General features: G+C 38.5%; 1 protein-coding gene across 1 annotated transcript in view; it reads left to right on the top strand.

The window, feature by feature from the left end:
* Positions 1 to 25,858, top strand: part of LOC138723714 (BEN domain-containing protein 5-like) — a 935,765-nt gene that overhangs the window by 750,065 nt on the left and 159,842 nt on the right. The window lies entirely within an intron of this gene.

Raw genomic sequence — 25,858 nt, 5'->3', positions numbered from 1 at the left:
ATAGTAGGACTATTCTAAATTTGGTGAACCCAGGAAAGGAGCTTTCAGGGGCAAAATACATTTGCAAAGGGAGGTTGACCCAAAAGGTGTGTTTCTTCAGAATGGATTGCTTTTAGATGTTCTGCTCTCCTATTGTTTACTCCTTAGGCAAAACTGTGGAACTCTACTCAGTTCCCAGTTTAAACATCATTTAAATTCTAGCACTAGGACTTTTGTGATTCTCTTGCATCTGAGCAGTGTTATGGTTCTACCCATTGTTTTACATCTGTATTGAATTGTTATTTTGTGCATCTGGAGGTAGGGTTGCTCAGTAGGTGTTGGAAACCTACAGATGTTCAAGGCCCAGTCAATCTTTTGGCAATGCTTGCTAGTGAGAAAGCTACACAGGGAGAATATCTATTCGATGCAAGCATTCCCAGCAAATTTTGTAACCTAACAGTTGTCCTTGGATCGATCTTTGGTCTGCTTTTCCAAGACTGAAAAGAATCAATCAATTGCCAGTCTATGCCCTTTACTTTCTACTGTGCCTTTGCTAATCTTCTGTACATTTTCAGCTGCTAAAATCTTTTCTGCTCTTAATTCTTCCAGTAGGGTTTATTTTTATTCCTGTTGTTGACATGCAAGGAAGAAGTGATGTTGCCATAGGTTTGTTCTTGACATCTCCATCTTGCTGAAGCTTTGCGAAGTAGTGTAAAAGAAAGACAGGTCACGTCCAGGAGATATGCTGTTACTGCTATGGGTGAGAGGCAAGTGCAGTCCTAGCAGACAGTTCTTACTCCTTACATTGGTCACCTTTTCAATTACGGATCTGATATGCTAAAGTCTTGTCATTCTCATTCTAGTTTCTGTTAATGAAATGCATTTAACTGTCAGCTCTTGTTAACAGTAACAACACGGCTGAGGATTCATAAATTCCCATGGAAGTCAAAAGACTTCTACCTTAGAAGAACTCAGTCAAGTCTTTTTTCATCTTGAAGGTGGAGGAGCTTTCTTGATCCAGACAGCCAGAATGTTTTGAACAGTGAATCTACCTCAGACTTTTATTTCTGCTTCTTTTCTTAAAAGGTCCAGATAAATATTCTAAGAACCTGGAGGTTTTGAGTCACTCAGCTGTGGTTTTTGTATCTTGTATCTATCTCAAGTTATTATTTATTAACTGGAATATTCAGAATTACAACTTTTCAAATAGTTGACAGTCAGACAAGTGCAGTCTGTAGATATGTAAACAGTTGTGTTTGGTGCAGGTTCAACCTGTTCTGAGGAACTACAAGCATGAGAAAAGAATTAAAAAATTGCCATTTGACAAGACAGTTATGGAGCTTAGTTTGTTTAGAATAACAGACAGTCGGCAAAGGAATGAATGACATAATCTGAGACCATATGTGGGGATTCACCAGTCCGTGATCTGCACCAGAGTACATACATAAGGAATATACTAACGTGGAATAACATGAAGGTTACTTTTCAGCTTTTACAGAGGAAGGCATAAAAGAGCAGAGTGTCTTGACCCTGCTGTTCAAGAAATGATGATTCAAGTGCTTGAGAGGATGCTTAAAAGCTGTGGTGTATTTTTCCTGGTGGACTGTTTCAAAATTGAAATATTTTGCTAAAGATACGTTTCGAATTTTGTTTCTTTGTTTGTTTTGCTTTTGGGTTTGGGGCTTTTTTTGGTTTGTTTGTTTTTGGGTTTTTTTTCCTTTTTGTGAATGGTAATGGCTTCAAGGAAGATCTTTGTGTGAATGGTAGATCAGCAAAGATGATCACCATGTCCTCATTCTGGCTTTAGAATGTATGACTTCCAAACCGTTGTACAGCGCTAATAGTTCCCTTTTTTTGAAAGAAGCCCACATACCCAATGATTTCTTAGTCTCTCTTTGAATAGTAAGTTTGTTTGACTGGAAAAGTTGGGCACACTGCCTGTAAACTTAAGTCATTCAAATTAAAGTATTCTATGAGTTCTGGAAAGAATTTCTTCCTTTCAGTTGACAAATTACATTAGAATCACTAGAAGCTAGAGGCTTTTTCTTTCAACCGTCCAGTACAGAGGGGTTTATGGTTTGGTATTGTGTAAGCTTAATAGGGTAAAGAAGAAACGTCACAAAATATAACTCCATATTTTCTCAGAAAATCCAGTTAACTTTTGCTGATCCATCCCTGCATGCTTGCCTTAAACAGAAGCCGTTGGGCTGGAGCTGTACAAGCCCTGTAGCTGTTCCAGGTCTGCGGGAGCAGTAGAAAGGTTGACTTTGACCATTTCATCATTACTGGCATGATGAGAAATGGTTTGTACCTCCATATTCCTCTATGACAGTTAAGTTCATTACAGACATGGTGCTTTAGTTTAAGTCAAGCATGAAAAAATGATTTTTTAATTGAAAAGATACAATCTCTAACCTGTAAAATAAAAGGCTAGAACACGGATCTGGGAACAACTAATTAAGTTGGAAGCAAACCATGACTAAATGCTGGCATGAAAAAAGAAAATAGCCACATTCATTATAAATGGATCTTTTGGATAGTTAACATCTCTTTTATTTGCTCCTGGAAACAATAGTGCATTTTCCTATATCCGGGGACATAAATTGTATTAAACTCTGAGCTCTTAAATGGTTTCAGTGGGACTTGGACCTGTGGTCAAGGTGAAAGCTGGTGTTTAGTTCTATCAAGAACAGAATGTTTTGTCTTTGGTCATCTTAATTAAAGTGATCACCTAAATTTCTCCCTGCAAATGTGTTCATATTACTATTTAATTACCTCAAGAAGTTATCTTGCAAATTAGAATTACTGCCAATGACATATTGATAAAATACAGTAGAAGTGCCAAGTGGTCATTTACATGATTGGAACTACTTTAATATAACTCGTTGATATCGAGAGCTTTGTTTTGCGCCACTCTATGTTTCTTAATCAGTACTTTAAGAAAACTGCAGGGGAGATGGAGTCTAGATATGAGTTCTGTGCTTTTCACATGCTCCCCCGCCTTTCTCACTACATCCTGTTGGAGTAGGATGGTGCACAGGTACTCAGTGGGACAGTCCTGTTCTACTCGTGAGGAAGCCCTTAGGTCTGCCCTGGATCTAGAGATTTATGCACACGTTTCCATAAGAAGCTCATGGTTCTCAGGTGCTGATGTTTTAGCTGCTGACAATGAGATACGTCAAAGGCTTCTGGAGTCCAGATGAAAAGTGTTAAGCGGTGTTTAAAAATACAGGCACTTCTATGTATGTCTCAAATCAGATTCCTAGACAGAGAGTCCTGAAATTTCTGGCTTTGGAATTTAAACTGTAGGTCTGCATTAATCCCATGGAAAAGATCTACAGGCTCTAAATGGAATAGAAGGGGAAGTATATGTTCAGATGTATAAAGCTTTTGCTTTTTATTCCTGTTTTATTGCCTGTTTCCTATTAGATGCACATGTGTTGGTGGCCTGCTTGGCATTTCTCACGTCCCACAAGTCAGACACAGTTCTGCCCCACAAGTGAGGATAACAGCTTGGCTTCGTAGCACAGCTGCTGCCACTGGATTTTGTTCCTTTGCACGAATGAGTCCAAAAGGACAAGCCAGCCTAAACCAGCTGCAAGTAAAATTTCCTAAGGGATTGCCTGCAGGCATAAATGCACCAGTGTTGAGACAGAGCAGCTGTCTCTGTCCTGTTAACTAAGGATCTGTTTGGGGGCAGGATGGGGCACCTCAGGACACAGCTTATGAGAAATGGAATTTAGAGGAGAGTGTTCAGCTGCAGGATGGAATTATGCTTTGTTGTACTCTGTCTCTTTTTTCTCTTTCTCTCTTGAGACTGGTAAAGTTCTCCTGAGAACTTCCTGGAAACCTCAGCTTCTGTATCCGTTATTAAAAAGAAAAGAAAAATAAAGGGGGGAAAAAAGAAAAACAGAAAAAAGAGGCAGAAATCTTTGGCATATATAGCTTGAAATTTTTCCCTTTGTCTAAAACTTTGTTTAATAAATAGGAATTTTCTGGGTACTTTATGAGTTATCAAATAAAGCAAACAAACAATCCAAAAAAACCAAACCACAAAAACAAAACCAGCAAAGGGCTTTTTGCTAAAGGGCAGATTTCTAGAACTAGCTCTGTAGATCTCCTGCTGCAAATAAATGAATGACATGAAGATGTATTTCTGGAAGCAGTTGATGCCATTGCAAATAAGATCTTGGTTGTCTCTGCAAGAAATTATTAGATCTGTAAGTAACAAGAAAATAACAGCTGCATGTTTCAAGGCTCCACTCGAGACTATTTCCAGTCATCCCAAAAAATCAACATGCTTTGATTCATTTTCAGAACTCTCTTTATCCCAAATTAAAAAAAAAAAGAAAGAAATTCTTCAGAGGGGGGTATCATTAAATGGGCATTTGTCTATACAACGCATCTCTGTAACTACAGCATATAGGAGTCTCAGTCTTCTAATCTTCGAAAAAAAAGCTGGCCAACAGGCCTTTACTATACAGACCTAAACAGAAGGGAAAATACTGTCATCTGCTTTTTTGTCTCTTTAAAATACTGAATCCTTTACTTGGAGATTAGGAACAAAAGTCTTTCTTTAGTGCTGTAATATCTAATTGAATTAGGAACCTCAGTGTAGTCCAGAGAGAGGACTTAGCACAAACGCTCGTACTGATTTTGTCACTTAAAGTACCTTTCAACGAATGACACTTGCTTTAATTGGGGTACCTGAACTGCAGCTATTCTGGAGCAAATTTTTAAAGGTAATCTGCACCTAATTTCCATTGACTCCAGCAACATGTCCTGGGATAAAGCCTGTTAACAAAAAAATAAGAATTGGATACCTTATAACGGATGCAGAACATGCTAAATGTGAGTTCTAGTAAGGAAAGACCAAAGATTGCATTAGTGAGGTTTTCTGTAGCAATCCTTGAGTTGAGAGAAGACAGAGTGTGGTGGACTTTTGGGAGGGGCTATGGGGAGCAGAATCGTAATAACATTTGATAATCTGTTTTATGCCTGGACGTAAACAGAGCGAGAATGTAAAAGCTAAAATTTGCTGTGAGCATGGCTGATCATTTGCCATGATGGGGATTTCTCTCTCTCTCTTTCTCTTCTTGCTTACTAGTCTCTGTTGGTGTGATTCACTTGCTGGTTTCTTATATTAGGCTGGCATGCCATTGCCACTATTGTGTTTGCTACTACTTGATTTGAAAGTCCTGAGTGGGCTGACTGTTAGATACCTTTTGTTAGCCTGGGCTTGTGTGACACCATCTCGAAAGTTCAGGGAATCTTAACTGCGTGTGGGCTACACTGAGATATTGAGCGAGCTTGGTTGAGTCATTGGGTAAATCCTCTGCTCTCAACTAGCTAATACCCCTTGTTGCATCGACTCTGCTTTGGGAGGTTTAAAATGGGACCGTGAAAAAGAGAGGCAAAGATCTGTCTGAGGACTGAAAAACATATCTTGCAGTGTAAGATAAAGAAGGCAATGTATTTAATGTAGGAAGCTAGTGGCTAATATAGAAAGTATCCTGCTTATATTCAATCAGAGGAGCAAGGCAAGCACTGAAAACTTTAGCAGTGGAGGATGTGACAAATATATTTGAAGAGTGAAGATTTTGAAAAGGAAAGTAAATGTTTCAAATGGGGAAACAGGCTCCCAAGGCAGATTGTTATCTCGTAAGGCTTGCAGATGAAGACTAAATATTTTCTTCCCTTACGAATGTGTTTGTAGAAGCTTGGTATCATTGGATGGTCTGTTGTTTAAAAAAGTCAGCCTGCATCAGTTAAAGGTCTCCCCTGGCTTACCAAAGTAAGTGAATATTCTGAAGTTCATCACAATTTTCAGGGCTTCTCAAAGTCTAGTTTTCTGGTCCAGTTCTGCATAGCTTTTGAAAAATCTCCCAAAGGAGCATGCTCTACTCCCCGAAAGATCAAGAACATTTTGCAGCACTTGGCACCCTGCTGACCAGGGCTTCTTTCTATACAAAAACACATTAAGTAGAAATGGAAAACTTATTGAGAGAATGATACAAAATTGCAGATGCAATAATTATACTCACTCATGTCAGTGCACTGTTATAACGAGAAATAATAATGAAACAACATTTACTTTATCCTTTTTTCAGGGGCCATTAAAGGATAATGTGACCATCTTAAAAAAGAATCTTTTCTTTAATGTTCTATATTGCCTTCATTAACATTCTTTTTTTCATTTCTTATTTTATAAACCTTTTAATTTAAAGGGGGAGGAAGCATAAGAAGGACACATTTTGAAGGAATAACACATTTTGGAGGAACAGCAACTAAGAAAAGTTCCCTACTAAGTATTATTGGTTCCACTACAATATCAAGAATGCTGATGCCACTCTGTATTGCTGTGCCTCTGATTAGAGATTTCATTAAAATCTTTTGTTGAAGGTCTTTTCACACAAAGTTTTTCTTTAGAAGTCTCATTTGATCCAATTAACTTTTCTGTATCTTTGAAGTTCAGCCAAGATCAGCAAGACAGTGACTGCTTTTTCCTGGAAAGGAACACATAGTAGCACAGAATTACTAGGATAACAAAGCTGGTGGTTTTTTTTTTATTGCAAAAGGGGTAGGGAGGATTTGAGAAACCTTAAGCTTTGGATACCTTTTACCATTCTTAAGGTTCATTGATTTGAGCACTGTGGGAAGGGACTAGCCCTTTGGGCACTTTTTTAGTGATGTTTTGACGTACGCATGAATTGAGTTGCTAGAATTTTGTAGTTATTAATGTGCCTTTATCTTTATTCACTATGCAGGGATGCTTTGTGTCTTTGCATTTTTAAGAGGAATGAAAGTATCCTTGTGTAAGGATTCCTTGGATATAGAGCAGCATCCAATGGAGAACACAACTGATGCAAAAGAAAACAAGTCAGTGAGCCAAAGCTCTCCCTTTTTCCCCCAAAGGGTAGACTCCCCAAAGTTGACCTAATTAAGGAGGGCATATAGGCCACGGGGTTAACAGCTGTTTGGGAGGCAAAAGAGAGCTCCTCTAGGAGCTGAGGTTAGACTTTAGAAAGAGTTTCTCATGGGAGTGTACAGGAAAATTGCTGTGCATGTGTGCATGTATGTGCGCAGAATTCAGAACGAAGGGTTTAGATGCAGCAGCACTGACAAGGATGGAAATAGGTCAGTCAGTCGTTTAAGTGCTCTCTACATGTTCTTTCTCTGTGACAGCTCTGGGTAGCAGTTGGAAGACAGCCTGGGATTTCATTTAGAAGCCTGAACCAGAAGAAAAAGAAGGAGGAGAGGATCATTTTGCTTGTTTTGATGCCCACGTGTCCCATTTTCAATTATCCCTCTCATCCACTCTCACTGGGATGCAGTGAGATGCCTACAAATGAGCCATGAGAGGATTTCAAAGGTTTGGATGCTCCATTTGGAAAACTCTGTGAAAAAAAACAGTGCACCTCTTTGAGTTGTGAAACTTGACTCGAAATTTCTTCAGGACAAAGTTTCCCTTGGGGTTTTAGTATTTTCAAAAGCCTGAAGGTGTATCTGATTAGGGGATTACTGTCTTCATGTTGTCAGATCTTACCCTATAGATTCTGGACTTTTCTTAGTAGGCATAACACCACCTACACTTTAAATACCATTTTGAATAATACAAGTCGGATTAATTTTGTTTAACTATTAGCCATATAAAAGTGAGTAATCTGCTCTAGATTTGTGGCTTAGAGCTGTCTGTGGTCAGTGGGGCATTCCCTGGAAGTGATTTGTGTCATCTACAATAAGCGGACTGAAGTGCCATATGGACAGATATCTCTAACCCTGCTGACTTGTGGGAGTTGAGGGGACTGGGTTTACTGTGAGATTTATCTTACCTTTCTTAAACTATTTAACACAAGTTAGATCTGCTCTCGAGCTGCCATAACTTTACTGATGTATATGCACACAGTTATCAACAGACTTGTACTAATTTACATGAACTGGATTTTTTAATTATTATTATTATTATTTTTAAAAAGTATAATAGCACCAGATGCTACTATTACTAGACTATAGTTCTGGCTCAGTAACCACACATGAATGGTCTGTCTGATTCCTTATTTGCACTGAAGTGTTTTCTAAGAACATGAGAATTGCTATAGAAAACTAAACCAACAGTCTATTTAGTTAAGTATCTTGGTTTTGATGAGCTAGTGCCATATGCTGGTATTGATATACTGGTCGCAGTAATGTGTTAATTATCTTGGTGGATTTTCATTTTTTCTGTATGGCTTCCTCCTTCTGTATTTCTTTCTTTTAATTTTGAGATAATTCCAAACACAACTTTACCAGTCTGTCACATTTTTGCCTGGGAATCCTGTGCACGTTACGATGGAAACAACTACATTTGTGGATTGAGTTTGGGTGATGCTGTAGAAATAGATACAGAAGACAAACTCTATGATTATTTTGAAGCATTCTCTGTATGTCAGAAGCAGTGTCACAGTAAAATCCGGCCACTCTGAATACCTCTGTCTTCTGGCTATGAACTCACCACTTTCTGTGATCCGCTATGTGCTCAGCTCCTACTCCCTTCCACCTTTATCCTTATTATTATCACCCTGGTTTTCATCTCTCCCTTATCTCTTTGTCTCCTGAGTCTTTAGTTTCTTATCCTGATAACTGATGTACTGCTTTTATGCATCTTCACCACCACCATCACCTGTCCCCTTGAATTGTGAATCTAACACATTTGCTGCCATTTGTCACAATGCTTCTGCATCATCCCTCTTTCCTCCACCTTTTCTCATGAGTGTCTAGCTGGCTAGTACTTTACGTAGTACATCTTTCAGTCTCTTCAGTTTAAAAGTTTCTTTCATTTTCAAAATTTCTTGTCATCTGTTCAAATATTAGAGCAAGCAGTATGGCACAGTGGAGAAAGAAATAAACAGGGCTAAAGAGATTTTGTGATGTCACATTTCATCTCTAAATGTCCCTTTCTTGCGACAAAGGATTAATAAAAGCCAAATGCCCCCTGTTTGCGGTAGGACTTTGAGGTTTTGCAATGTTTTGGTTTTTTTTTCTTCAGCTTGGTTAAACTGTGAGCCAGGTTTATGATCCTAATTTGCTGAGCAATACAGCCAGAGAGATGACTGCAGTGCATGTTTTATGCCAATACAGAGAATTCCAGTGTTGGCAAATGGATGTCCCGAATTATAATTCAGAGGTTGAGGGAAGTTCAAAAGAATTATGAACTTAGATTTGGAGAGAGCCATTTTTGTTTGAGAATTGTCCCAATTATCATGCTGATTGCCTCAGTTAAGCCACCTTTCAGTTTTCAATGATAGGACTGCGTTTTTTTCATTACTGGGAAGCAGTTTCAAATATTTCTGAAGGAGAATAAAGTTGGTAATTGGCCTTTTTCAGCTTTACATCTATCTCTGAACCACCATCTGATAGTCATCTTGTCGAAACTGTCAAGAGAAATAAAAAGCAAACAGCATTTTTAGCCCAAATAACGTATTTTAAGTTTTCCAGTTACACTTGAATATTGCATTTTTGGGAGTTGGGGAGGTATCTGTAGTACTTTGGTCAAGCACAGCTCATTGGGTTTATTCATTTCCCCCCATACACACCAGTTATGCTGATCTGCTACATTGGAGAACTATAAATAACAACACTAATTTGTTTTTAGCCTGGTTACTCATCCCAGTCTAGGCCAAGTCACTTTTTCATACCTGAAGAAAATTTTGCTAACCTGCATATTTAACTGTCCTGTGTCCACTTGGTTAAGGTCACTTACTGTCTATTCTTGCCTCAATAATTACCCATGAGAAAATATGAGTATATTTGGAACTGGGGTTCTCTTCAGATAAAGAAGTCTTGCTGAGATAGCCCAATTCATTATACCAGCATTGGTATAATTGGATCTTAAATATTCAAATGAAATTCTTGTGAGGATACGTGAGGTTTGCACAAGTTACTTATGGCTAGAGTTCTGCCTAGACTTTCTGTGGGAACAATCTTCCTTAGAATAGTGATATTTCTTTTCCTGGCTGTAACCCAGAAACATGGAAGGATGCATGCAGTTAAAATTAAACAAATGTTTTGCTACTTCTTCCAAGGAGGGAGGGGATGTATTTACTTTTTGCAGAGTCCTGATTTCCATTTATGACTCTGTCACACAAGTCCAGAATTAGCTTGGATGATTCACTCAATCCCCCTCTGTTTTTCAGTCATCTTAGTTGCAAAGCAAGACTAATACTATGCACCCGCCTCACTGAAGCATTGGAGGACATTTCATTAATGTCTGTGAATTGCTCCAAGAAACTCAGCGAAAAGCAAACCCTAGGTGTCTGAATTTTAAGGGATTTGATTTTGCTCTTAAAATATGAATACTTTGCTTCTGAAATAAAAGAAAACTGTAGAATTGTGACATCTGAATGCAAAATCTCCATCCCTAATTACAGGCTACGTGGAATTGTTCATAGTTTGACCTGGGCTTCACTCTGTTAATGTTGGGTACCTAAAAATAAACCAAATAGCCACGTCACGGCACAAAACAGTCTATCTGTTTGATAAAGTATTTCATTCTTGTGATCTAAGGGGAATAAACACATCAGTAAACCTGCAACGAAAGCATCTATCTCTGTGATGATGAGGGAAAACACAGAGCAAGCTGCTGGGCATGATTACAGTAGCCAGAATGGTGAGAGTACTGTGCATTCATGCTTTCTACTGGTCTGGAATCTAATGTGGGATGAATTCTTCTTGAGATAATTTGGACTTTTCTAGTTGCACTTAAATTCTTTTTTTCTCTTCTTCCCTGCTCCTATAGACAAATGTTTCTTCAGGTTTTTTGTTATGTGTAATATGTTAGAACATGATATTTTTGCCTCTGGCACTGACATATGGATTTTCTATTTGTGTGACAAAGCAGATAGCAGTTTTCTTAGGAATTTTTGTTCCACCTGTTGCTCAAGATTCCCAGCTTTAAATCTCACTCTTTAGTTGAAATTGTTTTCAGGCATGTACTGTGACACTTGATGATGTTACAAAAAAATGTAAAAATTCAATGTGTGAGCATAATTTCAAATAGCCGTCCAGGTATCAGACCTTTCTTTTCAGTGGATTTTTCTATCACCTTGCATTGTGCTAAACAATAATACTAATCCATTCAATCACCTTGAATATTTTGCTAATCTGTACTTATCCTGTGAAGCTGTCTTCAGTATTTAGAAAGGAAATGCAGGCTGAGACCAGGGAAATACAAAGTGATTGTGATATTCTTTTTCTTTTGAAGGAAACATTTGATGTCTTCGCTCTTAAATGCACATGCTTTTCAATTTGGTCTCATGTTATTGATTATTGTGGACTATTGCTGTGCACTGCTTTTGTTTACGAGGCATTACAAAGCAATCTCATGAATCTTGTCTTCTTTCCTGTGTGGCAGTGGCATCAGCCTGTTTCTTTCTTTGCTCTATGGCAATGACATTAACATGTTATTCTTTTACTTAACCTGCTTTGTTAGGACATTTAACTCAGAATATTGTGTGAGTTTTATGGGATTTATTTTGATATTATTTATCTCAGTTCATGTATCTTTCATTCCATTATTATAATGTATTTAGAAAGTAGATGGAATAAATGGAAGAAGGCATCCATGTCCCCCATTTGAACAAAACATTGGTTTGTTCAAGTTAGTTAGAAACAATGTATAAACATAGCTTAATTTTTAAAAGAACGTTTTGAAAAATATTGTATTATCTTCTTCCACCTGGATTTTCATCTTCAGTCTCATCATTTCTAATCCTGTTGCCAAATCGTCTTTCTCAACTTTAAAATCTTTCTTGAATTAAGTGGCTTCTGGATCTTGACAATGCAACATTTTGATGCATGTGTTTGTCACATCCTGATTAGATTGGTATAACTCCTGCTCTCTTAGGTCCTTCTCAAAACTCAATTCATAAACCAGAGTTTCATACAAGATTCTACCACTAGGGTGATGAAACAGAAAAATTCAATCATACCACACATAGGTTATCCATTTTACAGGGGCTGATGGGAGAGATTGGATTTTCAGAGCTCATCTGGGCTTTTTTGTTTTGGTGGTTTTTTTTCTTTGTTTCTGTTCTTGTCTTCTGGTTTTAATAAATTTTACTTTAAAGTGGAGAAAGTAATTTTCATCTCCTCTTTTCCTGGCCATAAAACTGTTCTTTCCATGTGCTTCCATTACAGATAAGCCACTTAATTTTGTAAGCCTCAGATTTTGCCTCCATTTTCTGTTTCAAGCACATGCATGGTCAGAGTAACCCATTCGACTAGCGTCAAAGTTTGTTTTACTTTATTAATTCTGCCTTGTGAGTTTCAGATAGGGATACTATAGTGTCCTTGGCAAGAATTCAGATCAAGCCAATGTAGAGGAATGGTATGATTTTGAGGGCAAGGAATTGCTCTTTTCTCTACAAGCCTCTAGTAATCCCATTTCAGGATCAAGTTGCCTTGCATTTTTTTCAGGATCAAAATCAAGTTGCCTTGCATTTTTTCATCAGCAGGCAAGAATAAGAATCAGTTTCTGAAATACTCAAAGGTGGGAGTACTAACTACCAAAATCAAAGAACTAAATCAGTCCACAGCTGGAAGCCACATCGCTCAGACTCTAGTCTTAGCTTGAACAAACCAAGTATATCAGGTCTGTTGAATAGTTTTCTGTCTTTCCTGCCAAATATTGAAGTACTTCTTAGGGCAGGGTATAGCCAAAAGGACTGATTCCTACATCCAACCAGGAAGATGGCATTGTGGGATGACTTGAAAAAACAAGGACTGGTGCTTTGCTTCGTTGTATAAGAAGCAGTGGTTTTAGAGGCTTAATGGTATAGCCTGGACTAGTATTAGTCTTTTTTTTTTTGTCAGGCATGCTTCAAAACAGACTTAGCACGGGAGGCACTGCAGGTGCTAGAGCAGTGAGCAACAATCTACACAGTTAATCATTGCTTTTACTACTGTGGGAAACAGCAAGCTAATGGGCAAATTAGCTGGGAAGATAGACTTTCTTTGTCCATTTACAGCTCAAATGAATGTCTACAAGAACCTGTAACAGAAGCAAGCCATCTCCATAATCACCTCATAATAACTGCAAGATCACTGCACCGTCAACTAAAAAGTGTAGAAATGGGACCCCATCTCAGATGAGAATTTTGAGATTTAGTCCCATGTCAGCATGGATATGGGCAGAGGATGAATTTATGAAAAATAAAGGAGGTGGAAAAAAAAATCAAATAGGCTTTGCAGGTTCATAAAGAGACAGCTCAGTGTGAGTTTCTTGGAAGCCATTTCTGTGGCTTTCTGTAGAAAGTTATTAGACTGATCTTGCCTTTCCAAAACCTGTTCATCCATTCTGAATTTTAACTGAGATTTTAACTGAGATTTTGAAAGGTTGCCTTTGTTAAGGAGAAAGCAACATTTGAGAGAGCTGGCTTATTTTGAACAGTCTTGTGGGTACCAGTGTATGAAGAAAACTGTTGTTACCACCCCAGTGAATGAATCAGGCAATCTTCATCTTTGCTTCTAACTTTCCTAAGTTTTTTAAATGTTCTCTTTGCTCCAGGCTCCCTAGTTCTCAGTCTCTCTGTGTGTCTGGAGGACACCGACAATATCTCCCTCCACCTTTATATTCTGAGGATGAATTGTTTCATGTTTGTTTATGCTAAGCCATGAAAGCTTGAAATTGAAATCTGTTTGCTCCTCCACTTCCCACTCATATATGTTTTCATTCACTGTACATTTTTTGCTATTGGATTTTATCTCAAGGGTGCTGAACTGTGTGAGGTTGCAAATATGCATAAAGTAAAATAAGTCATTCCATGAGCCTGTGAAGTCTGCTGTCCCACAGTTGGGTTCTCTGGTGTCTACTGAGGTATAAGCAACAATTGACACTTTCCATATATTTGAGACTTTCATGTAATTATAGAAAAAAAGAGATTAATGTAGACCTCTAGATGTCTTCAATCCAAATCCCTTCTCAAAGCGGGGTTAACATCAGTATTGCATTGGTTACTTAGGGCTTTTTACATCAAGTTTTTAAAATCTCCAAGGATAAAAAGTCATAATGTGGGTGGGGTTTTCCTCCATGCATTTTCTGTTGCCCGATAAAGATTAACTTAATTATATAATCTTTTATTTGGAAACGTTCATAGAATCTTCAACTTTCTCTTCTGCCCAGCTGCATACATTCATAGAACTTACAGAAACTGAAAATCAGCTATTGTCAAATTTGAGTGAAGTTCACCAATTGACCCAGAAGTTACTGAAATGTAACACCGATACAGGCACAAACAACATAATATAATGTCTCGTTTCCTTAAACTAAAAGGAGACAAATCAAATACCAAGTCTTTCCCTCTAGTGTTATAGGACAGGATTTAGGATGTTATCTGCTGTGATCTCTAAATTCCTCTTTGATTTCCACTGGACATGAAAGAGCTTAACCCTCTTAAAGTAACAACCTTGGCTGAAATGAGTACACCCTTCTCCGTGTGGTCTGAATCCCAGGACAGGAGGAAGTGATTTCTAGTGCTGGACATATCTGCTGGATTCTCTTTCAGGCAAAAATCCTAAACATCTGCCTAAAATTCCTCTTAAACTTCCAATTTCTCTGATATCCGCACATTGCTGATTGTCTATGGGGACCACTTCTCATAGCACTGCCATGTCACTCTGCTTCATCTCTCATCCATTTAGAGGCGTGCTGGACGCCAGATGGAGAGCAGAGCTCAGGTCTGACTGAATTTATGGAAGAACTTTAAATGCATCTCCATCCCTAAGCCTGACCATTTCCCCTTATGCACACATGCACACACTCATTTTGTGTGTCCATGTAAGCCTCTTTACCATTATGTCCTTTCCTGTGAAACTGAGCAAAATTTGGCCAGTGAGTTTAAAAGTTAGAAGGGGTGCAGGCAGAGAATGTCAGAGAGGCAAAACTACACTTTTATGAATAATCACTATGGTTATTCAAATCTTTCTTTTCTTAAGAAGGCAGGCTGAAAAGTAGCGGGTTCTGTCGCTCTAGTACAGATGTGTTGAGGAAATGAAACTCTGACAACAACCAGCATGGGGAAAAAAAAGATATTAATTGCTGCAGCACGCGTAAGCCCACAAGCATTTGTACATTTTAACCATGAGATGACCTTGCACTGAATTTCCTTCCACTGACATGGTATCTTTCATTTTACATGCAATATGTTTAAGAGAACAAGTATAATATTCACCATCTCAACAGAGGATGACAAAGGCTGACTCTTGCACTTGTGCTGACATTGTCAGGTATAAGAATTTCTTACAGGTGCTACTGAAGTAAATATAATTTTCCCTATAAAATTTGGCAAAATTAACATTGTGCTTGTGCTTTACCTATTTATTTTACTTTTTGAGTGACAATGTACGAGGTTGCAATTGAACCAATGTATGGTTGATCTCTTTTGTTTCAATTTGCTTACACAATTTTAATGTATCCATGTATCTTACTGCTTTAATGTTCCTCGGTAATTTCTGGCTAATTGAAAGGAGGATTCACTAGAAAAATAATGTAGGCCACAATGCCAGAGAGATACAGTTAGACTGAAGGATGCATTATTTTCTTTGACAGGTACTCTCAGCCTACTACAGTTAAGTTTGAAAGCAAAATATCTAAGGATAGGATGAGATGAAGTGAAATGTATAAAGGCAAGTCCAGTGGTATGTCATAATTTCACATTGGATGATGTCTCAAAGAATCACATAAGAAAATAAGATCAGTTCTTCATCTCAGGTTTAATTCAACTAACTGGACTGACAAGAAATCTTTGATTTGTTAATATTTAGGCAACACAGCTGCTTTTTTGAATAAGCTAAATGTATGGAACAGAGTAAGAAGTACGTTAAGACCAGCTTCCACCTGAACTCTTTCTTGATCTGCCTTTTTAACGGTTACCTGAAGATTTAGTTTGGCATTGTGTTTCATCCTCACTTTCTTTCTTCAACTGTTACATATCTTAAGTAATTCTTGCATTCTTCTCTACATCACAGAAAAGGGTGTAATAATAAATTTTTCTATTAAGTGGTAGATAAGAATGGTAGACCATTTTTTGAGGGATAATAACAAAAAAAGAAAAAATGAAAAGAAAAAAAGAAAATGCTCTGAATTCCTGAAGGTTTGTATTTTTCACATTTAACTTTCACATCAGGATTCTCAAACTAATCTTTCATTGTATCATTATTCATTACAACGAGACATTTCAGTGCTCCGGAATCAAAATGTGTAGTTTCAGCTTGGCTTGATATTAAATCACATTCTGCTGGTGCATTGCAGTGATTGATAGAAGTTACAGTTTGAGTGCTTTACATTCCCATTCTTCTGCATCGGACAAACATCCATATTGGACAAGCGACCCGTATCTCATGTGATGGCACCAAATCCCCTCATATATTGTTTGAGTTAGTAAGAGGAGATGACATGGAGTATTATGAGAAATATATCTTTGCTAGGTATCTTGCCTTCTAGGGCATACAGCATGCTTAACTAATGGGACTGGTGGAAAATACAAAGGCTAAATGATGTGAGGTATAAATTGGTAACGTAACAGAGACCACCATGCTGCCAAATAGTTCATCCTCCTCTGTGTTGTTTGGGCTGAAGCAATATAACACGGTGAAGCTCAGATGGTAAAACTCTGCCCCTTAAATTACGGAGTGATTGGAAAAGATCTGAGCCTTATTTAACTCTCTTTGAAGGCATCCGATCTTTTTTGTTGATTGCAATCAGAGACGATCAGGGCTTCATACGTTGTCTGCCATCTTCTGAAATGTTATGTGACAAACAAAACACTGGTATTATTTCTGCTCTGAAATGTTTGTTGTTTTAGCATGGCACTGATTATGGAAAGAAGGTTTGCATCATGCTTAGAGTTTTTGGTGGACTTTCCAGGGATGGAATGGTTTAGGGTTTTAGTGTGGGGTTTGTTTGGTTGTCTGGGGTTTTTTGTTTGATTGGGTTTTGTTTGTTTTTTTTAACTGACTTGGCCACATTGTCCCCTTGCTGGTGCAGAGTAGTCAGCTGGCAGGTACTAAAACAATCTAATAGAATAAAGTTAATCTTCTCTCTTTAATTAGACAGCAATATGTAACACACACAGTAGGCCAGATGACCTTGAAAATCAAAGTGAGACACATTTGAGAGGAAAACAACTTTAGTAACAAGGGGTTAGGGATAAAGAAACCAGAGGAAATGTACACTGATACAACAAACCAACCCCACACAACCTCCCTTTACCACCCAAACCCTCAGATGTTTTTTCTCATAAAATGGACTGGGATATCTTATGGCTCCTACAGGCATTTCAGAAGTGTTTGTTAAATGTGAAGTAGTGCAATCTTGGTGGCAGTTAACCTCACCAAAATTCAGGGTCTGCCAGAAAACTTTTCTGCTGTTCTATACATCACTTAATCTCCATCTGTGGACCCTAATATATCCCCATCACTGTAGCTCCAAAGTATTTCATAATCCTTCATGTGTTTCCTCTCAAAATATCACAAAGGGTTGATAACATAACTATATTTTCAAAGGAAGAACTGAGGAATTGCAAGTTTTCCCTAGGCTGCAGAAGAGGTCTTAACAGTCTCATGTTGTCACCGTAAGTGAACTACTGAGTCATTTTTCCCTCTCTTGTAATATTACGAGACCTGAGTTTTTGTTCAGGACTTCCCACGCAATTGTAATTTTTTCACATAGTAGTGACAAAGGGACTTTGTATTAGAGAGTCTGGGTAATGGACACATCCCTGTCTCTAACTTTTGATGAAAATTGTACATGCTAACAAATGAAGCAGGGGTAGGTTGCTTGCAGGCAGTGTATTTCAGTTGAGAAAGGTTGCAAAGAAACAATAAAAAGGGTTTTCTCTTCCACCAGTCCAAAACAGATGGATGCTTCTGTATCCAAAAAGTTGTTTGCTAGCTGAATGAGTTACAGGCATGGACTATGCAGGAATACAATCAATATTCTGGCTGCATATGGGTGTGAGAAATAACCTAAATGTGTTAGCAAACACAGTTATAAAAAGAAGCCAGCAATTGTGCTCTCTGATGCTGGGCAGTTAAGCCTTGCTAGTTAGTATTCAGCCAGCAGTTTGCCAGTCCTGTGTTGCTTTTCTCTTTGCTGTCTCATCAGAATCGCACGCACCTTCTTGACAGTTTTGGTATTAAGTCAGTCCCTCACTTCAGAACATCAAAGAGGAAAAGGTCTTTGTGGTGATGGAGATGGACTTCTGCTGGCTGAGTTCAGGCATGGCCTGTTGAGAATGTGTGTGAAGTATTGCTGCCTTTGCATAAGTGATGTTCTGGATGCAAATAGTCTGGTAGCCTGTAATGTAGTGGAGTAATCATTTGATCTTAGTCAGGAGAGTAAAAGCAATGTCAAGTACAGTACTAACTCTGACTGTAATGTTTTAGAGCATGATCTCAAACACAGTTGAAAACAGCAGTATTGGGATCCAAAGCCAAGCAAAGTAACCAAATTAAGTTATAACTGAAAAATGCCCTAATCCCATTCATGATTGGATACAGTAATATCTTACCATTTTATAGTAACCTCTGGCTATCCTAATTCCACAAACGTGGAGAGGTTTCTAATATTTTATTCACTCAAATTGCCATTTTGGGGTCAGGTATGGAGAAGCCTTGAGTACAGATAGCTTCAGCTCAAATCAGGGTAACTTAGATGCCGAGTATGTAACTTGCTGTATAAATCTATGTTCTCTTAAAAATCCTGTCCTCAGCCTCTCAGATATGGTGGCCCAAATTAGCGTGTGTCTCTTACATAGGTCACTTTTTGCTCTTTTATGAATTGGGGACAATGTGATCCCCTCTTGTACTAGTGCTGTTGGGAAAATTAGTCCATCAGTGTTTATAAAGCAGTTGCCTCCTGCAGTGCTAAGCACTTCAGAAAAGCCATGAACTGAATAGTTCTGTCCTCAGAGCAGGCTTTGAGTAGCATGCAGTAAGCAGGAGCCTAGGGCTGCATACTGAACGATAAGGAAAAGCCAAAATATTGAATAATCTAGTCATTAATGAGCAGTGTTGACCCTGTGCACAGAATAAAGCAAGAGTCCTGTGGAGAAACACACTGTGATCCTGTAGTTAAAAGATGACTCATAAAAATGACAGGCACAGGGCTGAATGTAGGTTGTATGTACCTGTGCAGCCACGGCATATCCAAACTTTCAAGAGCTCAACTTTGTGACCTTAAGGTTGGTCCTTTGACTACAGCCTTCTGTGAGTAATAGGTCTGATAGTAAGAGATGAAACGTCTTTTGGGGGTGTATCTGTAATGCCAGACTACAGGGAACATGACACTCCTTTCCTCTTGTCTGAAAATAAATTTGTTAAGAAGGACTGACAGTTTCATCTACCAAGTAGTATGTGAAATATATGTTGTAAAGTGGGGGAATATCATTCTACAGCAGCTGGAGTATTTTATTAACTATTGTGAAGTGTGCGGAGTATCAGATTTGTTGCATAGTCTAAGGAGGTGGAGAAGTGGGAACAAAAGTATAATTCAAGAAGAGCTATGTCTCCAGAAATCTTCATGTGTATATTAGCTGTTTTCTGTGAACCAATGTGAGAGATTGCCTTATCTCTACTTGACGTCCACCTCCAGAAATGTAGAATGACAAAGAAGTACAAATAGTTTAAACAAGGTCTGTCTGTCTTAAGGGAAAGGTTTGTAAGAAGACAGGACTAGGGCATTGTGTAGAGGTGTCAGGCAGACTGAGCAGGAGGACCTAGAAGTTTGACCTCTTGACTGCACTCACAGAGGTGGGTGTCCAGTATATTAAGCTCATGTGTAATTAAAAGTCTCTTTTTCAGCCATTTACAGCTTATGACTTATGAGTTGCATGTGACTTTTGGACTAACTACTTCAGGAAAAAAAAGTTCATATAGCACTGCATCATAGTCCATGTGTGTGAAATTTCTGAAGGGTCAATGCCTTGCAGTGGAAATATTTGGGGATCCAGAAGTTGGAAAAAAACCCACTGTCTTCAGTGTTCCTGTCATTAAGTCAATGATGCGTTTGGTTTTGAAAAGGCCAAACAATGAATCAGGCTTTAAAATGGAAGAACTGTAGGTGTACTCAATGCCTTTGGTTAAAGCTTCTTGGTGCACAAGATTGATACACCAGCGTGACTCAGGGTACAGCTGAGAGTGGGAGTCCCGAGAACACCTTGTAGGGGCAGGGCAGATAAGACCTGCTTCTGCAGAGTGTTCCTTTGGAGAGATCCACACTTGGGGCCAGACATGTGCTCCCTATGGGAGAACTTTGCTATACTGTGACTTCTGCCCCAGGGGATGTACTGGAAACCCTGTGCCTTGAAAAACTGAAAATCAAACTGAGCACTGTGCAGGAAAATATGAGTGTGTGGATGACTCCTATGTTAGTGGTAGGGATGAGCTAAGGATCTTACCATCTTGCATCCCAGGAAAACTCACAAGACATTTTTCTCCTAATGGCAGGATGGATTTTTAATTCCAGCATTCTGCTTCATGCCCAGGAGTCCTTCTGGCATTACTGAGAACCCGGGTTGTGTAGGGAGAGTTAAATACTAAATTGAGATATATCCTGAAGATCAGAGAAAGGAGTCTGCCCGTGCTAGGTGAGGATGCGCGTTCTACTTGCTGCGTGTGTCTGTAATGCCTATTACCAGCTTTGAGAAATACATGTATTCATCAAAAAGAGAAAATATCCCTTTGTGTTTATTCTTATTTAACATTGTTTACACAGAAAATGGAGAAACACATCTTTAACCGTCATGTACTACTTACAATTATGTCGGTACACCATGCAGTGCTCATTCTGTAAACATCTACTCCACCATGTGGTCTCTGGGAGCTAATGCTGTTCTGCTCTGTGTGGCCACTTGTGCTCCGCCTGGAGCACACTGCAGTGGTGATGTTAACCAGCCTTTGTGAAGGTTTCCAGAGCTCTAAATTAAAAATGCAGAAAGCTAGGGAAGGGGGGAGAAAGGGTTGGGAGGGGGGGATTCTCTCTAGTTGGAGCATTAGGATGTCTTGCTACCTAATTGCCTTAGAACATGTGGGCTTGAATGAATCCTCCTTAATGAATAACAGACAAATGCATAAATCGCAACCCCCAAGCACCCAACTGTTGAAAGGCACACTAATTCTGACTTTGATGGCAGGTGTAGAGTTGATTTGTAAAATGCTGTGAATATATCAGGTTTAAAATGATACACCTATTAAAAGAAGCAAGCCTTCCACGTGTTATCCTTGTATTCAGTCTCTCATACTGCACACCTACTCTTCCTGCATGATATTGCAGGCTGCAGTCTCATAGCTGTTTCTTGCTATAATTCTTGCTTCGAAGAAGTGCAACAATAGAGACCAATTACCCTCTGTCTCCACTCTTATTGCAACAAGCCTGAGGGGGAAAAAAAATAGTGAGTGTAATCCCCCTTCCCCCCACCTTTTCAATTTCAAAAGCTAACCCTGTTGGTAGTGCCATTTGTGGATTTGAACTCCCTGGCTTTGTGTGCGGCATTAGCTGGAGATTCACCTGGTACTGATCCAATGAACCAACGCAACCCTACAAAGCTGAAGGGAAGAGTGTAGAATTCTCTTTGTAATAAATCATACGCCATGAAAAAGGATTTCTTTAACTCCTTTCCTCCATTATTCTCCATATCTCACTCTGTAAGTGAGAGACTTAGACTCACATAGTGGGAAAAGGAACGGGGGAGGGAGAACCGAAGTGAAAGGAAGGCAGAGCTCCTGGAGGTTTATGTAACCTGGAGATTCCAGAAAGAAGGGGTGCAATCTGAAAGAACAGGAGGTAGCCCTGAAAATAAACCCAGCATAGGCCATGGTACTAAACCTTCCTCAGTTCTAAAAAGGGCCAGGGATGTTTTCATTAAAGCAGCTGCATAAGATGTCCTTAAAACCAGTGATGAGTTAAGCCCCTAGAGGGAAGGAGGTTCTGTCCAGGTAATGGCCCAGCAAGCTGAATGCTGGTCTGAACATCTTTGGTTTTACTGACTTGAGCTAGTAACCTCTTGAAAGCTGGCTGCTTCCCAAGTAGGGAAGGATGAATGCTGCAAAATGTTTCAGTTTCCATTTCAATATTGAAACTCATTTGCTTTGACTGAATCTGCACTGTATTTATGTAAATTTATAAACACTGTAATAAATTTATCTACTTACTTATAGAAAACAGGAATTTTCGAAGACGACTGGAGAACATTTGTGAAAAGCAAATTCTAATTCAACATGCATAATCACAGAACCTGATTTGAATGTACACTCAACCACAATGCAGAAACATTGCATGTGGTCTGTAATTCTAAGCAAACCCTAACAAGCATATTCCAAAATTCAAATAATTGTTAACAGCTTAAATATTTTAAATTACATACATGTCACTTTTATGGTGCTAACAACTACCTGACCAGGTTTTCACAGTATGAATGAAGACCATAATCAGATAACAGTAGCATTTGCTACTTTGCTTATTATAGAAAGCTCACCTACTTCTGATTGCACCTTTTTCTAACCTATGAGAATCTGTGCCAGCACGTCATTCTTATTTGGCTCCATGTCGATATTACCTGCCACATTTATAAGAGCATTCCTGGGCTTGCCCTTTAAGCCTCATGGAATGGGTTATTCTCTCCATTGCCCTTACTCTGGAAATGTTAACTTACTACAGCCCTCACTGATTTTGAAGCTGCTTTTGTCTTCCATTGAGCCTCTTGGAGTCTGTAATATCTCCTATTTTGCTCTCCTTCATATTCCCTTTCAATAGCCATCTTTAAAACAGCCCTCTGATATAATTTAGGGGGTTTCCTCTTGTTAATTTTGTACTGAACCTGTTAGTTTATTTGCTGCACAAAATAAACCTAATCTGTATAGAACAGATTTGGAAGCCCTTTCTAGATCTGAGGAACATTTATAGTCACATAAGAAACTTTATTGAAGACAATGACAATACTTGCAGTCTGAGTAAGAGAGTGAGTTTCAGATATTGGAAGAACGTGTATTATTGTTTCTTATTGTGCAGCTGCTGCTTCCAGAGTATATCTATACTTCTACTATGCCTACCCAGTGCTTGAAACAGCAGGTAAACAGTTAAGCAACGGAAGCTGCAAGCAATGTGTAGGAGAAACGAGCTGGTTTAAGATTGGTAGGGGGAATTAAAAAGCAGTGCAAGATGCAATTTTTAAGTTAGCCTGTTCAAGTTCTTGCATTGGAGGTATTAGCCACAAGGGAGATCACATCATTTGGGAACAAGAGAATATAATGAGTGCAGGATCTGTAATAGGCATGTGGGAAACTCTTACCATATGTTTTGTTCATGTCCTTATATACGTGAGCTTTGGGAGACAGTTCTACATGTAATAGAGTCAATAATCAAATCTGAAGTGCCAAGGAACACAACTTGATGTTTCCTTAGAGAGACCACAAGTTTGCAGCAGATGAATAAAGAGAGAATATGGTAGACACAAATTAGTCTTTAGGCAAAAAAGAAAGAAAAAGACTTAAAAACAAGGGAAAAAAGAAAATTTTACACTCTTCTCAGACTGAAAGAAATAGTAATACCTACATCTCATATTTAATTAGTTGTTGTTACATTGATAAAGATGTGATATACAACATCAAAGACTAGCTAAATAATATCTGGAAATTAATTCCTATTAAATAGAACTCAGAGGATCTTCCCAAATGAATATCTTGTTTGTCAGGTATTGCTTCCTTCTGTTTTTAAAATCTTCTCATGTAAAGAGAACTACTTTCAACTGGTTTTGTTGCTTGAAATGAACTATGAAATCATCACTAACCAGAAATTCATGGCAAATTCAAATATAGGAAATGGCAATATTTTAGTATCTTACAGAAATTAGATATTGCTAACTTCTCTTCCTTATAGAGATGAGTTATATAAAGTTATCTAAAAGCCTCATGCACAAAATTTATTGACAATCCATCTTTGAATTTAAAATTTGCTTTTGATGCTCTGTAGCTTGGCTGCTTCAATATGATCTGGAGATGAACATAATGGAATCAAAATGCACTTGTTTCCTCTATTGTTATTATTTTTAAATATTCTTAAAACAAAATTTAGATAGGACAGATTGACCATATAAAGGGATAAGATTTCAAGTTCTGATCTCTTAAGAAAGTTATCCTGTAGAGTGAACATACTCTTTTCTTGGGAACTGTGCCAAAATACAGTAAGACTCATGATCAACTCCATAGATTTTATTTTTGTTAAACGAAAAAGTGATTCCTGCAATTCTGCTCTTATACCAGTTTTATCAGGTGTAATTCCACCTATGTCACTAGAAGTATTTCTGATTTTACATTAATATCTGAGAGTTCAAAAGAAGATAGGATTTAGAAGAACTGAATGGAGACAGTTTATGTGAAGACAAAAAAAAAAAAAAGAGAGAGAGAGAAGTCTTATATGTTTTGCTTTATAGTGGGATGGAGAAACTTCCACAGTTGTCTGTGGAACTGTAATTGCTGGAGTGTCCAGAGAAGAAATCCATCTCTTCTCTAGACAAGCAGACAAGTGACCACAAAGCGAGCCATCCAGCTCATCAGCACACCAGGTTAGCAGTGATGGAACTACAGAGCTGGCACTGACGTGTTTGAACTCCTAGGCTGACTTGCGGTTGGGTTGTCTGAGACCAAGGAGCCTGGCAGCTCCTGCCTGTTTAGCTTCCCACAATAATTTTTTCAGACCAGTGTCCCTTTAACTTTGCATTTTTGGCTTATAGGTAAATATTAATCATTTTTGGAAATTAATTTAATCCTATGGTTTCATCCTCTCACTTTTCTTAGCATTTCACCTCTCTGTCTTAGTTTTTATATGCGTTTGATGTATGCAAACATTTATTTCAGCTGTTAGAGAAGTGAGGAATTTTCCTTTATTTTTGACAATTAAACGTATGAATTTTGGTCACCAGATTCTTAGAATTTTTGTCAAGGGATAGTGCTACTGAAGTAAATCTTTACTGTTTGCATAGGTGTGTTTAGAAGATTAAGGCTGAACAGACATTCTCATAATGGACAAGGGATCAATGAAAGCTCTTCTTTTCTCAAGAAGCTTTAAGGCTTAGGAGCGAGTTTGATTTTTTGTTTGTTTGTTTGTTTTAAACATAGAGGTAGTTGCATCTTTGCTTGGGCTTTCATTATTTGTGTGATCCTTCATAGAATTCCTGCGTAAGATCTGCTCAAATGTGCTGACCCTAAGCTCAGATCGAGACAACTGCTCGTATCAGTGGACACAGATTCTCTAGGTGATCTCTGCAGCAAGGAAGGGGTGTGATTTCCTCCTCCTATTTGTGCAGCTTCCAGATTTTTAATTTCTTCTGTGTTCACTCTAATAACAGCCTACTGAGTTTCAATGAGAATTCACAAAGAATGGGGTATAACTCTGTGGGACCGGGAGCAGCAGAATCAAACTCAGGACAATGTACTGAGAGGGATATGAGTCCAGGCAGGAAGGTGAAGCCAAGGTGGCATACACGCTTCAACATCCACAAGATTTGATGGCCAATAACCATTTTAACTTCGTGTCTTGGTTGGGTAACTTTTGTGTAGGCAATTGTGGGAGGGGAAGAGACTGAGGCCCTGGGTTAGTGGAAAAATGACATTCATGCTTTAAATCCCTTAAGCACATACTTAATGGCCATTGATTTCAATGCTCTTAACAACTTTGCTGACTCAAGGCATGACTGAGGGCAAAGGAAAGGCCTGGTGATGCAGTTTATGAATCATCCTCATAGCTACAGACCTCCAGCTAGAACATTGAAGGGAAGAGGGCTACAAAGGCCAAGCAAGCTCTTCCAGTGCTAGTATGGCAAGCTGGCAAAAGGCAAAGTACAGAGTGAAC

This window comes from Phaenicophaeus curvirostris, chromosome 8, assembly GCF_032191515.1.
Source record: "Phaenicophaeus curvirostris isolate KB17595 chromosome 8, BPBGC_Pcur_1.0, whole genome shotgun sequence".
In the NCBI taxonomy this organism is placed as follows: Eukaryota; Metazoa; Chordata; class Aves; order Cuculiformes; family Cuculidae; genus Phaenicophaeus; species Phaenicophaeus curvirostris.
The sequence above is the reverse complement of the archived record's forward strand: the minus strand, read 5'-3'. Positions and strand labels throughout refer to the sequence as shown.